This window comes from Cetorhinus maximus, chromosome 4 (assembly GCF_964194155.1).
Source record: "Cetorhinus maximus chromosome 4, sCetMax3.hap1.1, whole genome shotgun sequence".
Lineage (NCBI taxonomy): Eukaryota > Metazoa > Chordata > Chondrichthyes > Lamniformes > Cetorhinidae > Cetorhinus > Cetorhinus maximus.
Window position 1 is genome coordinate 134,778,772 of NC_135882.1, and position 16,137 is coordinate 134,794,908.

The window sequence follows — 16,137 nt, forward strand, 5'->3', positions numbered from 1 at the left end:
TGTATTTTGCAGGGAACTCAGAGGTGAATACACTGTAACGTTGCGCAGCGCTTGCTCGGGTTAGCTGTTGGACTTCAAGGTTGAGGCGACTTGGGGGTGGAGACAAGGGCTGCCCTGTGGTTGAGGTGACTTGGGGGTGGGAACAAGGGCTACCCTGAAGTTGAGGCATGTTGGGGTGGGGGGTGGGTGGTGTGGTGGGAGGGCTGCCCTGTGGTTGAGGATAGTGCACAAGCATGTGCAGGATGGGGGAGAGAGAAGCAGCCATGCAATAGGGGAACCTTATATAAAGTGACCACTTCTCTGCAGCTGAGACAATTCAGACACAGCCACATTGATATGCGTGGAGTTGGGCCACTAGCTTATCTACCTACTCAAGCAACACAGAGGCCTGAAAGTGCCAGTAAATGCTCCAGAGCTTTTCACCCCTTGGGCACAGGCTGCAAAATAATGAGCAGCTTAGTGGACTGCAGAACAGTTGGATGGCTGAGCATGTTGTACAATCTCTGAGCTAAAGCTGGCCGTGGAGAAGTCACTGGTGGAGAAGCTCACAGCCTCTTGCAATGTTATCATCCTGGTTTGGACCAGCATCCCCCATGATTCAAGCTAACAGTGCAGCTTACAGTGTGGGTTAGGAGAATCTCTGCACCTGAGCTGAGAGCACAGCATGCAGTCCAATGGGCAAAGCTGCCGCCAATCGGTCAGGTGGAGTGGGGCAGAGGAGGGTGGGGTTTCGGGCAGCCATGCAGCGCACTAAACTCTGGCCATCCAAGTGGTGGCCATAACTCTCTGGGATGCATTAAGGGGCCTTCAGACTTAAGCAAGAAAGGTTCTAAGTATACCCAAGCTAACCCACATGTCTCTGTCTTTCATCCTGCAGGAGGCGTACATCAGGAGCATGGAGGCTGGTGAACTAGCTGTATGCCTCATGGCGTACAGAGAGCGGAGACAATGGTGAAGAGAGTGACGGAGTTACCTGGCTGAGCAGAGAGAGGAGCAGCACCGGAAGAAGGGACAGCTGGGGTTCCAGCACATGCTGCTGAAGAGCCAGAGCAAACCTTCATTTATCAGTGCCTAGCTAGACCCAGGGTCTATAGATGCCATCTTTCATTCCTGTGGATGACCAACAACTAGTGTCGCCAAAGACTAGGGAACTGGTTGGTCACATCTGCCAGATACTACAGGATTTGGTGCTACGAGGACATGGAGGGCATCCACTGCCAGTGGCCGTGAAAGTGACCCTGGCACTAAGTTTTTACACCAGCGGCTCCTTTCAGGGCTCTACATGTGACCTCTGTGAGATATCACACACCTCCACCCACAAATGCATCCATGAGGTCACGGATGCCACCTTCGCGAGGGAACACAACTTTGTGCATTTTGCCCAAGACCAAGAGAGTCAGGATGCAAGAGCAATTGGATTTGCCCAGAACCCGGGTTTCTAACAAGTGCAGGGTGCGATTGACTGCACTCACATGGCGCTCAGATCTCCATCACAACAAGGGGTCAACTATGTCAACTGTGAGGGCTTCCATTCACTGAATGTGCAGCTGGTGCACGACCACTACAAACACATACTGCAGGTATGTGCACGGTTTCCAGGGATCGTCCAGGACTCCTATATTCTCAGTAAGCCACAGGTCCCTGATGTCTTCCAGGGTCCGCAAAGGTTGCAGGGTTGGCTCCGAGGGGACAAGGGCTACCCACAGAGGACGTGTCAGATGACACCCGTGCGGCGACCTCAGACTGTAGCAGAGTGAAAGTATAACGAGGCTCATGCTGCAACTTGCAATTTGGTGGAGCAAACCACTGGGATGCTGAAAATAAGATTCCAGTACCTGGACCGGTCTTTTGGAGTGCTGAAATACAGTTCCCAGACGGTGTCACGCATCGTCATTACCTGCTGTGCCTTTTACAACCTGGGGACAGGAGCTGGCTGAGGAGCAGATGCAGGAGCTGGAGGTCTCCTCCAATGAGGAGGACGTCAAAGGTGATGAGGGCGAGGAAGTCCTCAAAGGCAACGATGGTGGCAATGAGGCCCTCGTACTGGCCAGACGAGGCAGTCGCACTTAGGAGGCCCTTACAGCCGCTAGATTTGTGGAGGATGATGATGACATGCAGTGAGCAGACACTGTGGATCCTCACATTGCATCTATGAACGTTTGACTCCAGTCTGGCTTATGGCTGTGCTAATACCCTCTGTGATAATGTTCCTGTCATTGAGATGCAGTGGAAGCCCAAATAGTCGCTCGGTTGCAGGAGGATGATGCCGACATGCAGTGAGGACACACCAAAGATCTTCATATAGCTTCTGTGAATGTCCGACTCTTGTCTGCCGAGGGCAGCTCTCTCGCACTCTGTTATCAGGGTCATATCATGGAGACAGAGCCATGAAACTTTAAAAGCACCTGATCCTTTGTTCGCCTTCAGCACCTGACCCCTTCAGGAGCGCAGCGTCACTGGTTACAGATGCTGAAGAGATGGGGCCAACCCCACCTTAAAGGTGCTGAGAGCACAGAGAGAACGACGGAACTCTGTGATGCTGCCCCTGACATTCTGGCAGCAATGACAAGCACCATCAAGGTGCAGGCATCAGTAATGTGTCCAGGGTGTGTGAGGCTGGACCATCACTTTGTTCCGAAGGCTGCACAAAGCACAGGGAAGAGGCCCTGGACTGAGGCACCTGCCTTTATCTTGTGCAGGAAGGTTTCACATCTGAGTGACATAAACACTGCTCATCAGAACAAGGAGCCATAGGAAGGGAGACATTCTTGTGAGTTTATTTATAATAGTGAACAAGTGATTAACAGCCTTGCCCAGGCTGTACAACTACATCTTCTTAATGTGGAGTCCGTGGAACATGCTTATGTAGGGTGTGGTAGGCTGCACTCCCTTTTTAGTTATTTAAAAAATCTTTTATTACTATTTTGTTTGCACTTCAGTCCCACGCTCCTGATCTACGGACACCCGGTGCGGAAGGGGGTCGGGAAGGAGGAGGACCTCCTCGTGAACCTGCTCCTGGGCCTGGCCAAGTTGGCCATCAACAGGTCCAGGCAGCGGGCGATTGACGGGGGAGTCCCGCCCGATTGTTTGTCCCTCTTCCGCGGCTACGTTCGCGGCCGGATGTCCCTGGAAAGGGAGCACGCGGTGTCTGCTGGCACCATCGAGGCCTTCCGTGCCCGGTGGGCACCGCGGGGACTGGGGTGTTTTGTTGACCCCTTTAATCACATCTTAGTTTGATGTTTGTAAGGTTCCTTTAAAAGTTTTTTTCCTTGATTTTACAGCTGACCTGACTTAGTGGCTGTGCTTGATTTCTCCCTTGTTTTTGTTAATCTAGTTTATTGTTTTGACTCGAAAAGAGTTACATCTTCTTAACGTGGAGTCCGTGGAACATGCTTATGTAGGGTATGGTAGGCTGCACTCCCTTTTCAGTTACTTGAAAAACCTTTTGTTACTGTTTTGTTTGCACTTCTCTCCCACGCTCCTGATCTACGGACACCCGGTGCGGAGGGGGGTCGGGAAGGAGGAGGACCTCCTCGTGAACCTGCTCCTGGGCCTGGCCAAGTTGGCCATCAACAGGTCCAGGCAGCGGGTGATCGAGGGGGTGGTCCCACCCGATTGTTTGTCCCTCTTCCGCGGCTACGTTTGCGGCCGGATGTCCCTGGAAAGGGAGCACGCGGTGTCTGCTGCCACCCTCGAGGCCTTCCGTGCCCAGTGGGCACCACGGGGACTGGGGTGTTTTATCGACCCCTTTAATCACATTTTGATTTGATGTCAGTAAGTTTCCTTTAAACTTTGTCCTCGGTTTTACTGCTGATCTGACTTAGGGGCTGTGTTTGTTTTATCCCTTATTTTGTTGATTTAGTTTAATTGGTTGACTCCCAAAAGAGTTACATCTTCTTAACTTTACTTGGTTGACTCAAAAGAGTTACATCTTCTTAACTTTCCTAACCCTGTCGCTATGTTTTGGTGCTCCCCAGACAGCCACAGCGGGGGTGGAGGCAGCCTGCTGACTGCTTTGCCTTGTGTCTATGATGACCTTGGAGAGCTGAGTTTTGGAGGGCCCTGGCCTGCTTTCGGGGTCCTGCTGTGTGGCAGCGGCACCCTCCTCGGCCTGTGGAGCTGGAGCTGCTGAGGTCACAGGAAGAGGGGATTCGGGTGGGCCGGACACTCCCCGAGTCACCTGGATGGATGGCCCTGAGGGGTACACCCGCTGATTCTCCTCCCTATGGTTGCCCAACGGCGCCTGGCTGACTCCTTTAGGAGAAGGGGTAACTGGAGCAAGATTGGGCTGCCCCACATCCCTCTCGTGTACACACTGTTGGAGGCCAACTATAGCATCGGTGATGGATTTTGGCCCACGCAGCAATGCAGGGGCAATGTCCTGGACCAATGTCTCCATTGCAGCCGCCAGCCTACCAGTGTTGACCTCGGTGCTTTGGCATGCTGGTACCGTCACCTCAGACTGAAGGCGGACGGACTCCTTCATCATGCCTTGCAATCTCAGGAATGCAGCGGACATCCCTCCCTGATATTCCTGAGCTTGCCTTCAGCTCCAGCAACTGTGGCACGACCGAGTCCAGAGGCTCGTTGTCTGACTTGGACTCAGCAAATTTCTGGCCTCCAGCAGGCTTCCGAGTGCTGCAGGCCTGGGAAGTCCCTGCTGCCGCCTGCCACGGATCAGAAAGTATGATGTGTTCATCAGATTGTGATCCTGAGGCTACTCTGAAGCTAGGTCTGACCGAGGTGTGTGTCCCTGTGCCGGTGGAGGGTGTGGGTGCGCGCTGTGACGTGTCTTCATGGAGGGTCTCAGCGGATTCTTCTTCTGAGCTTCTCTCGGGGCTGGATTGGAGGTCCTGGGTGGTGGATTCTCTTGGCCGTTTCCCAGATGTGCCTGGGAGGGATAATTAGTGCTTGGCAGTGGCCTGTGAAACAGGACACATCACACATAGCATGGTTGTCTGATGGATGTTGTATTGCTGGATCCTCACTTGGTAGAGTACAGCTGACCTCACCATCAGCACAGGGACAGTCCAGATCTTTGCCGGCCAGCTGAATGATTCTGTTTTCAAAGTCTGTGAGGACCTTAATTTCATCCACCAATCTGCGACCTCTCCCTCTTGCTGTGTGCCAGCTTGTCCTGCATGAGTAGAGATGGAGAGAGTGTAAGCAGGACGCCTGCCAGGCCAGATGATAAGTGTGCCTGGCATGTGTGGGTGATGAGTGGTCCCATGGACAGGATGAGGAGAATGAAGGTATGTGTGAGAGAATGAATGGAGATGTCTCTTGAACTGACGGAGTGTGAGATCCCTGTGGATGTGTGATAGGTTTGTGAGTGTGTGAGCTGAGAGTGATGAGAAAAGAGACTTATCCTGGCGGAATGGAGGAAATCATTCATCCTTTTGCGGCACTGGGTGGCTGTTCTCTTTTGCAGGGCATTGATGCTGACCACCACTGCCACCATCTCCTGAGCCGGCTTGGTGATGTTGCTGCCCATCCTGCAGCCAGAGCCAGGGTAGAGGACATCACAGCGGGGTCTCCACTGCTTTCAAAGATGCTCAGGGGATGCGTCATTGAACTTGGGGGTTGCAGCCTTCTTGCCTTTCGGCGCCATGTCTTCCGTGCAGCAGTTCTGGACTGGAAGCACTGAGAAGTCTGTGTGCAGCTACACTTTAAATATGGCGCCAGAGTGATGAAGTGACGAAGTGATAGCATGGCGGGCGAATGAGAGCCCACCCAGCATGGAAGCAGCATGTTTCCTGGGAATGTATAATTAATGAGGCCGGTTTGGGACGATACGGCTTGAGAAGCAGCCATTGCAGTCGATGGGTAAAACGACCTTTTACGCACCCCACTTAGTGCAAATCTGGGACGATTCTGCCCCAAGTCTTTAAAACAACAATGGACTAATTTTACACTGTCAGACTTGTATTTATTTAGCAGCTTAGCATGATAAAGCACCTCATGAATGACATTTGAATGCAGTTATTGTTGTTTTGTAGATCATTGTAGCAGTCATTTTGTGCACAGCAAGGTTCCACAAACAGCAAATGAGATGAATAACTAGTTAATCTGATAGTTTTGGTTGAGGAAGAAGTGTTGGCCAGTACACAAGAACTGCTGTTCTTCTTTGAAAAATGAGTCATGGGACCTTTAATGTCTAGCTGACCAGGCAAATTAGTGTTCCTTTCCAGAAATCATGGACAAATATGGAAAGCTATCCCAAGTGAGCAGAGGCCCAGCCTATGATTAAACCCATTACTGCCAGGCAGGATGCTGATTTTTTGGGTTGCGTTAGAAATGATCCCTTACCAAGTCTAATCATTGCTGGTTTGTGGTGAACCTCTGGAATTGGTGTCCCAGGACTTGGACCTGATTCTTTATCATGCCTTAAATGAGGATGCATCTAGGTAATTAGGGTTACCAAAGAATACCAGTCTCTTTTGCACAAAGATTTTTCAGCTGTCGTGTAATATCTGGTTCATTTCAGAAATCTAGCACTTTACCTCAAAACAAAAAAAAGATGAGGAATGAGCCAAAATCAAGGAATTAGATTAATCCTTTGGTACCTCAATAAACCGCAAAGAGCTATTAAATTACCCTTGCCTTTCAGCTACTCCAGACAGAACTCTATACTGCTTATGACAGACTACAGCTTCTGATCTCACACTTCAGGAGATTAAGATGATCTTTATTCCGTCTCATTTATATTAAAAATAATGATTATCCATGAAGAATCTTTGTGCTCCTAAAAATAATGAATCGTTTTCAATTACACAGTCGTCTGAGGGGGAAAAAATATAACAAAAGTTGGAGGTTCTTTTGGTGAAAGGGTGAAAAGAGGTGCTAAATGGGTGCGGTTCTAAAAAGAAATGTTACTTTGAAAGTTTTGTTTTAGCACACAATTTTGGTCCTAATTGCTGTTGACAATAATTTGAATTTGCTTGGAGGTACTAAAATAGACATCTGGGGCAAAATTTTCCCGTTGGCGTGCGGGGGCAGGACCCGCACGCCGACACGTAAAATGACACGCGGTGATGTTGGGCGAGCGTCCCGATGTCACCACGCCCCATCGCGATATTTCATTGGGCAGGCGCACGATGATATCCAATGCATGCCTGCCATTAATTAACAGGCCACTTAAGGCCCTTGAAGCGCTAATTGATGGTGATTTTTCGGCGCTCATGCGATTTTTGGGTTGGCACACGGGTGCAATGGGCAGACAGGTAGGATACATTTGTATAAGCCTCATCCATGGGTGGGATAAGAGGGCTCAGTGGAGTCGCTAGTGTGCTCAGTCAAATACTGATTTTTTAAAGTGGACTGAACTCACAACCTTCAGGTCAGCACTCTGCAGTGAGGAACCTTTTTTGGGCCTGCAGGTTTCAAAAAGCCTTTCCTTAGCCTAGGAATGGGAGCTGAACTCTCCAATGGAGGCACCTCCTTTGAGGAGGAAGGGAGGGCTAGAAGGGGGAGGAGGCCAGGAGTGCACATGTAGCCTCCAGGGGAGCCACCTTTGGGAGGATAGGCACAGGCACAAGGGAGGGCAGGGCCAAGAGGTAGTCCAAGGTGCAAGGGGCCGCAGAAGATGCCACTATCCTGTTGCCAGGCTATACAGGCGGTAAAGCAGCTACCTCAATATGTCTGAGGTGCAGTGCCGAGGGAGGCTCTGTCTCTCAAGGGAGACAGTCAACTATATCTGTCAGATAATCGGGCCTGAGATCTCTGCGAACTGTGTGGGTGGACACCCCATGCCATGGCTCTAAAGGTCACAGCTGCCCTCAACCTCTATGCCTCTGGCTCCTTCCAGGGGTCGGTGGGTGATCTTTGCGGTGTCTCCCAATCAGCTGTCCACACTGGTGTCAAACAAGTTACAGACGCTCTGTTCAGACGGGCATTGACCTTCATCCACTACTACTGGGATCAGGCAAGTCAGACACAGGGAGCCAGGGCTTCGCGGCCATTGCTGGCTTCCCCCGCGTCCAGGGTGCAATAGACTGCACACATGTGGCCATCAAGGTGCCAGGGGGTGAGCCCAGTGCCTTCGTCAACAGGAAGGGCTTCCACTCCATGAACGTGCAGATAGTGTGTGATCACAGGATGCAGATTTTGCAAGTCTGTGCAAGGTACCCAGGCGGCTGCCACGACGCCTACATCCTTAGACACTCCCAGGTGCTGGATCTCTTCAGAGCTCTAGCCTGGCTTGATGGATGACTGCTGGGTGACAAGGGCTATCTCCTCAGAAGGCTCATGACGCCTCTCCACCACCCAAGAACAGAAGCTGAGCAGTGGTACAATAGGAGCCAAACCTCTACAAGGGCTGTGGTGGAGAGAGCCATCGGTCTTCTCAAGATGCGCTTCCGATGCCTGGACAGCTCAGGGGTGCACTCCACTACCCCCCAGATCATGTGTCTGATAGTGATTGCATGCTGTGCTCTCCACAATCTTGCGCTGGAAAGGGGAGACGCTATGGATGACGAAGATGTAGACGCAGTGGCTGCAGCTGCACACGATGAGTCCAGTAGTGAGTCCGAGGATGAGCATGCACAGGGAAATGCTGAAGGGGTAGGTGCTGACCCGGGCATACTCCAGGGAGGCAGGGACACCAGGGAGGCTTAAACTGAACAAACCTTCAGCCAGCACAACACAAATGGACTTCCAGGACAAGCCTGGGTTGCAGGCTCCATACTCAATACCTGAGTGCAAATTCTGCCTGGATAGGAACATTAACTAAGGGCCTTGTTAATAAAGCTGAATGTCCCACAAATCACTCATAACATTATTGGCAACCATCAACCTGCAGAAGAAGAGAGGCACCCTCAGCCATGGTGACATGTCTGAATTTAATATTACAACAAAAGGAACTTAAGCAAACAGAATGACAAAGGTGTTAAACATCATACCAACTCATAAAGGCCTCATTGCAGGCCAACATAAAAACACCAGTGATAAACCTGTGGTGTGCCTAAGGTGCCTTATGTTTACGTTTTTGGGTGCTACGTCTTGGTGTTGCCCCCTCGCTGGGAGTGGCATCTGAGACAGCCTGCTCACTCTGCTGTCCTGTTGGCCTCGATTACCTTGGTGGCCGTCCTCTGGCCCATGGAGACTGTACTGGCCCCGCCTGGGAGCACTAATCAATGCTCTTCTCTCCCTTTCAGGAGATGAATGCACAGAATGCTGCTGAGCGGGTGAGGGCTGGTGGAGGGCTGGCCCAGTTGGCGATTCTCAGCCACTTCGAGCAGGAGGTCCTAGATTTAGAGAGGCACCATGCACCCAGGTCCATCGGTGTCAGTGAGGCTGGGTTGCCACAGGCAGGTGTGTATGCTGAGCAGTGAGGTCAACACTGTTCTCCCAACAGCCATGGCGGTGCTGAATGTTCAGTGATGAAGTTTGCAACATGACTCGACCATTGCTTATGGAAGGATGAGCGCATAATGATCCGAGGATCAGGGATGCACATCTCCATGTTAACCTCCAATGTCCTTGTTCTTCCTTTCAGCATCAGCAGAGCAGGGCCGGGAGGAGGAACAGCAGAGGTACCCTCTCACACCTGAGGCCCTGAAGTCTCACCAGCGTCACACCATCTCTGCCAGGCAGGTACCAGCGCAGATACTAGCATCTCGGTGGGAATTAGAACATCAGCTAGTGTCCCGGAGCACAGTGGTGAGGGCACTTCACATTCACTGGAGGAGCTGGCAGAGACAGAGAGTGCCCATGGCGCCAGCAGTCGGAGGACTGCAGGGGACCAGGCACATGCTCAGTCGGTGACTGATGATGTGCATCTGGAGTCATCCGCAATGCAGGAAATGCGGCCGGGTGTGTGGGAGCATCTGGGGGAGATACATGAGGCCATGCTTGGCTTGGTCTCCGTGGTGGAGGAGTCTACATGGACTATCGCCGAAGCAATGAGCCTCATGGCCGAGCGCCATGCGCCCTTCATGGAGACAGTGGCGACTCTCATAGAGAGGTTCCTCCAGGAAACCAATCAGGGCTTACTGGGGATGCGCTCGGACCAGCTAGCCCTCACATCGGCATTGACCTCAGCTGGTCAGTGCCAGTGTGGGAGATGGTCTGGGCACCAAGTTTCCCAGCTTGGTGCCCATCCATCCATGGTGAGCAGGGAGGTCTGAAGCGACCTCATGTCGGCGCGGCAGCTGCCTGTCGCCTACGTGGGCTCCTCTCAGGGCGCTCCGGATGAGGGCATCAGGTCCTCCGCCCCTCTGCCAGTGACTGTTGCATCCGATACCTGGCAGAGATGGTGCGACGCTGGTGAGTCCGAGACTTCAGGGCCTCAGGTGTGAGAGGGGGCCTCTGCTGCTCCTCCTCCTGGCCCTGCTCCACTGATGCTGAAAAGAAGAACAGGGACATTGGATCAGTTAACGTGGAGACAATGTCAAAGTGCATCCCTGTCCCCGGATCATTATGCGCTCATCCTCCCACAAGCAATGGCCAAGCCACGTTGCAAACTTCAATCACTAAACATTCAGCACTGCCATGGCTGTTGGGAGAACAATGGTGACCTCACTGCTGGGCAAACATACCTGCCCGTGGCACCCCAGCCTCACTGACACCTGTGGATCTGGGCACATGGCGCCTCTCCAAATCTAGGGCCTCCTGCTCAAAGAGGCTGAGAATCGCCAACTGTGCCGGGCCACCGCCAGTCCTCACCCACTTGGCGGCATTATGTACATTCTTCTCCTGGAAAGGAGAGAAGAGCATTGATTAGTGTTACTTGTACTTGGACTCTCTTCGCGGACGGCCCACCCCAACCAGAGTGGGACAGTGCAGGGCTCCAATGTCTCCTCACCCCACTGCTGCCAAACACTCACACAAAGTTGCTAGGCCTGTCCCCCCGCCCGCTCTTGGCCAAATGCTGCCGACATCACATTAGGCACTACACGGTCAAACTTTCCATAGCAAGGAGGCGCAAACGCATGGAGCGCAGAGAGCAGCAGATGGTTCATTGCCACGCCACCTTGAAGCTCCCCTCCCAGCATGTCATCACCCTGACTTTGACATATCCTGGAGTTCCAGCTCTGTGCCTCAGTGCAGCTCCTCCAGGTTGCCCCCAAAACAGTCATGTGGGTCTCAGTGTAACACATATTGCGGGGGCAGAACCCATCTCTTCACCACTCTCTCAGGATGACCTCGGTATGGGCAATATCTGCTGGCCCACCCAGCGAAGGACACATGCCGTCAATGATTCAATGCAGTCACTGCACTCAGACTTGTGGGGTGGTGGGCGCCAGGGGGGAAAGCCTACCTGCTGGGTTAAATGACCAATGCCAACATGGTACTTACCCTTCCCGAATGCAGCAAGTCATTGAAGCATTTGCGACACTGGATCCTGGTGCGCCGCACCACGTCGCGGGAGCTCAACACCTCCGCCACCTCCTCCCAGGCATGTTTGGTCATGTGGGGGGGCCTCCTCCTCCCATCCTTGGGTACAAGGACCTCCTGCTCGTGCTGTCACCTCCTCAAGGAGAGCAGCAAGGCAATCGTCTGAGGAACGAGGGTCTCCGTGTCCCCCTGCCTGGTCTGCTCAGCAGCAGCTCTCTGGGGAGCCCTTCCACTGGCCATGATTCACAGCCTCTGAAAGGCTGCAGCAGCTTTTTAAAACAGGCCGCCAGGTCGCCATTGGACCTAACAGTCATTGCAGTCCCCCCGCCGCTCGCCCACTCCCGCTGTCCTCAGGAGCTGCATTTCACACTGGCCGGGCCTTAATTGGCCCACCCACGAAAAATGGCAAAGCGGACCTGTGCCCACTCCCGCACCGCCCGCCTGACAGGCAGAAAATTCTGCCCCTGCAGGTTTAGCATTGAAGAGCTGTTTAGACTAATTTTTGGAGAACAATATGGGCTCTTTATGGAATTTGCTGGCTGATCCACAGCGGGATATTTCAGGATAGCTCAGAGACCATGTGAGAGGACCCACAGGTTCTCCGATGGAGGACTGGAGGTCCTAGTTCAGAAGTTACTAGTAGAGGAGGTATGTCCTGTACACTCCTGGGGCAAAGAGCCCACCTTGCCCTCCTGTCCCTCTCTCCTGCACCAGCAGGTGCTGCTCTGCCTGGCCTCATATCGTCCTTGCATTCCTCCTGTAGAATCAAGGGGACCACTAGCAAGAAGCCAATGACCAAGCACTCTTTTAACTCTTGTGGCTCCTGGAATGTGGAAATAAACATAGAAACATCGAAACATAGAAAATAGGAGCAGGAGTAGACCATTCGGCCCTTCGAGCCTGCTCTGCCATTCATCATGATCATGGCAGATCATCCAACTCAATAGCCTGCTCCTGCTTTCTCCCCATATCCTTTGATCCTTTTCACCCCAAAAGCTATATCTAACTCCTTCTTGAAAACATACAATGTTTTGGCCTCAACTATTTTCTGTGGTAGCAAATTCTACAGGTTCACCTCTCTCTGGGTAAAGAAATTCCTCCTCATCTCAGTCCTAAATGTTCTACCCCATATCCTCAGACTGTGACCCCTGGTTCTGGACTCCCTCACCATCGGGAACATCCTCCCTGCATCTACCCTGCCTAGTCCTGTTAGAATTTTATAGATTTCTATGAGATCCCCCCTCATTCTTCCAAACTCCAGCAAATATAATCCTAACTGGCTCAAACTCTCCTCATATGTCAGTCCCGCCATCCCAGGAATCAGTCTGGTAAACCTTCGCTGCACTCCCTCTATAGCAAGAACTTCCTTCCTCAGATAAGGAGACCAAAACTGCACACGATATTCTAGGTGTGGTCTCACCAAGGCCCTGTATAATTGCAGCAAGACATCGCTGCTCCTGTACTCGAATCCTCTCGCTATGAAGGCCAACATACCATATGCCTTCTTTACCGCCTGCTGCATCTGCATGCTTACCTTCAGCGACTGGTGTATGAGGACACCCAGGTCTTGTTGCACATTCCCCTCTCTCAATTTATAGCCATTCAGATAATAATCTGCCTTCCTGTTTTTGCTACCAAAGTGGATAACCTCACATTTATCCACATTATACTGCATCTGCCATGCATTTGCCCACTCACTCAGTTTGCCCAAATCACACTGAAGCATTTCTGCATCCCCTTCACAGCTCACCCTCCCACCCAGCTTCATGTCATCTGCAAATCTGGAGATATTACATTTAGTTCCTTCATCTAAATCATTGATATATATTGTGAATAGCTGGGGTCCCAGCACCGATCCCTGCGGTACTCCACTAGTCACTGCCTGCCATTCGGAAAAAGACCCGTTTATTCCTACTCTTTGATTCCTGTCTCCCAACCAGTTTTCTAGCCATCTCAATACATTAACCCCCAATCTCATGCGCTTTAATTTTACACAAAGGACAGAACTTTATTTTTTCAGTGAAGTCCTCAGAGGATTTCCAGAATAAATGTTGATCGAATGTGGGTAAAGCCTTGACATAGTGTCCCAGCAAGTCTCCCAATGTGTTTGAATAGTCTCCTTCAAACCTCTAGCCGCATGAACAGTAAAAAGTGATACACCTTTAAGTTGCAAACGAAAACCACTGCAATAAATTGTTTACTCCCAATTAGCTGGTGTCTGTTAGGAGAGGACATTAGGTCAAGATCAATCAATCAAAATGCCATGCAGCCTCCTTATTGAGCAATAGAAGGCAATTTAAGTGGCAGTCAGCCGCTTAACAATTCAGTGGGTGCCCGTTCCTAGCCAAGATTCAACTCCATTACCAAGGCAGTATCTTGTGCAAGGCGTGATTTTGGCCACATCGGAGGCACTTTAGCACCTAAGATATCCAGGAACAATCATCCCCAATCCAAAAATCATCTGTTGCTTTTTGTGTATTGGAGCTGAAAATTAAACCATAATTCAAATATAGAAGTTTAGCTAACCTGCAATTTAATCATCCCTCCCTCCCTCCTCCCTCGCCACATGGCACAAAATTCAAACCACAGGAGGCCTTTCTCAGTAAATGTTGGGTTAAAATATACCCTTCCTATTTTTAGGCAAAAGAAAGTGGCACTTCAGGAGATAAATGATTTGGAAAGATCGGAATGCTTCTCAATATCTACTGATGATTGTCAGTCACAATAGATTAAATGTACTTAAATTTCACCCAATGTGCATTGTTCTCGGTATAACATGGACTTCAGGTGAGTTAGTTGGTTTCAGGCTTCAATAGTATCCTGTGGTTCCCCCCATCCGCCCCCAAAAGTAATTAAATCATAAAAAGATTGACATGTTTAGAAGTCCACCTTGTGAAGGGGTCATTGTGCAGTTCCCACAACAGGGAAAATAAACCTCATTCTCTATTCATTCATGGATGGAAAGTGGAGATGTTACAATGTGTAACATTGTAATCTATTGCAGCACTAGACATACCTAAAAGTGAGGTGTCAACAGGTGAAGCTACATCACAGGACTACTGCCAAACAGTGGAAGCAGAGTGTGATAGACAGAGCTAAGCAATCCCACAACCAATGAATCAAGTCTAAGCTCTTCAGTCTTGCCGCATCCAGTTGTGAATGGTGGTGGACAATTAAACAACTCACTGGAGGAGGAGGCTCCACAAATATCCCCATCCTTAATGATAGGGGAGCCCAGCACATCAGTGCAAACTACAAGGCTGAAGCATTTGGAAATCATGTTTAACCAATTTATTGGAGTTCTTTGAAGAAGTAATAGGTGTTGTGGATAAAGGGGATCCAGTGGATGTACTGCGCTTAGATTTTCAGAAGGCATTTGATAAGGTGCCTCATCAAAGGTTATTGCGGAAAATAAAAGCTCATGGTGCCAGGGAACCATATTGGCATGGATAGAAGATTGGCTAGCTAACAGGAAGCAGAGTAGGCATAAATGGCTCATTTTCTGGTTGGTAGCATGTGACAAGTGGTGTTACAGTTTATATAAATGATTTGGATGAAAGGACCAATAGTATTGTTGCTAAATGTGCTGATGGCATGAAGATAGGTAGGAAATAAAGTTGTGAAGAGGACATCAGGAGGCTACAAAAGAAAATAGATAGGTTAAGTGAGTGGGCAAAGGTCTGGCAAATGGAGTATAATGAGGGAAAATGTGAGGTTGTCCATTTTGACAGGACTATAAAAAGGAAGCATATGATCTAAATAGTGAGAGATTGCGGAACTCTGAGATGCAGAGGGATCTGGGTGTCCTCGTGTGTGAATCGCAAAAGGTTAGTATGCAGGTGCAGTAAGTAATTAGCAAAGCGAATAGAATGTTATCATCTATTGCAAGGGGAATTGAAAACAAGAATAGGGAGGTTATGCTTCAGTTGTACAGGGCACTGGTGAGACCACATCTGGAGTGTTGTGTACAGTATTAGTCTCCTTATTTAAGGAAACATGTAAATGCATTGGAAGCAGTTCAGAAAAGGTTTACTAGACTATTACCTGGAATGGGCGGATTGTCTTCTGAGAAAAGATTGGACAGGCTAGGCTTCTATCTGCTGGAGTTTAGAAGAGTAAGAGGCAACTTGATTGAAACATATAAGATCCTGAGGGGTGGATGTGGAGAGGATGTTTCCTCTTGTGAAGGAATCTAGAACTAGGGGTCACCCATTTAAAACAGAGATGAGGTGAAACATTTTTTCTCAGATGCTGTGAGGCTTTGGAACTCTCTTCCTGAAAAGTTGGTGGAAGCAGAGTCTGTGAATATTTTTAAGGTGGATAGATTCTTGGTAAGCAAGAGGGTGATAGGTTATTAGTGGTAGATGGGGTGCAGATTGCAGGTTACTATCAGAGCAGCCATGATCTTATTAAATGATGGAGCAGGCTCGAAGGGCTGAAAGGCTTATACCTGCTCCTTGTTCATATGTTCGTATATAAACACTGTGGCTACAAGAGCCAGTCTGAGGCTAGGAATCCTGCGGCAAGTAACTCACCTTCTGACTCCCCAAAGCCTGTCTTGTGCCATCTACAAGGCACAAGTTAGGAGTGTGACGGAATATGCTCCACTTGCCTGGATGAGTGCAGCTCCAACAACATTCAAGAAATTTGACACCATCCAGGACAAAGCAGCCCAATTAATTGACACCTGATCCACCAACATTCATTCCCTTCACCATCGTCACACAGCGGCAACAGTGTGTACCATCTACAAGATGCACTGCAGGAATTCACCAAGGTTCCTTAAACAGCATCTTCCAA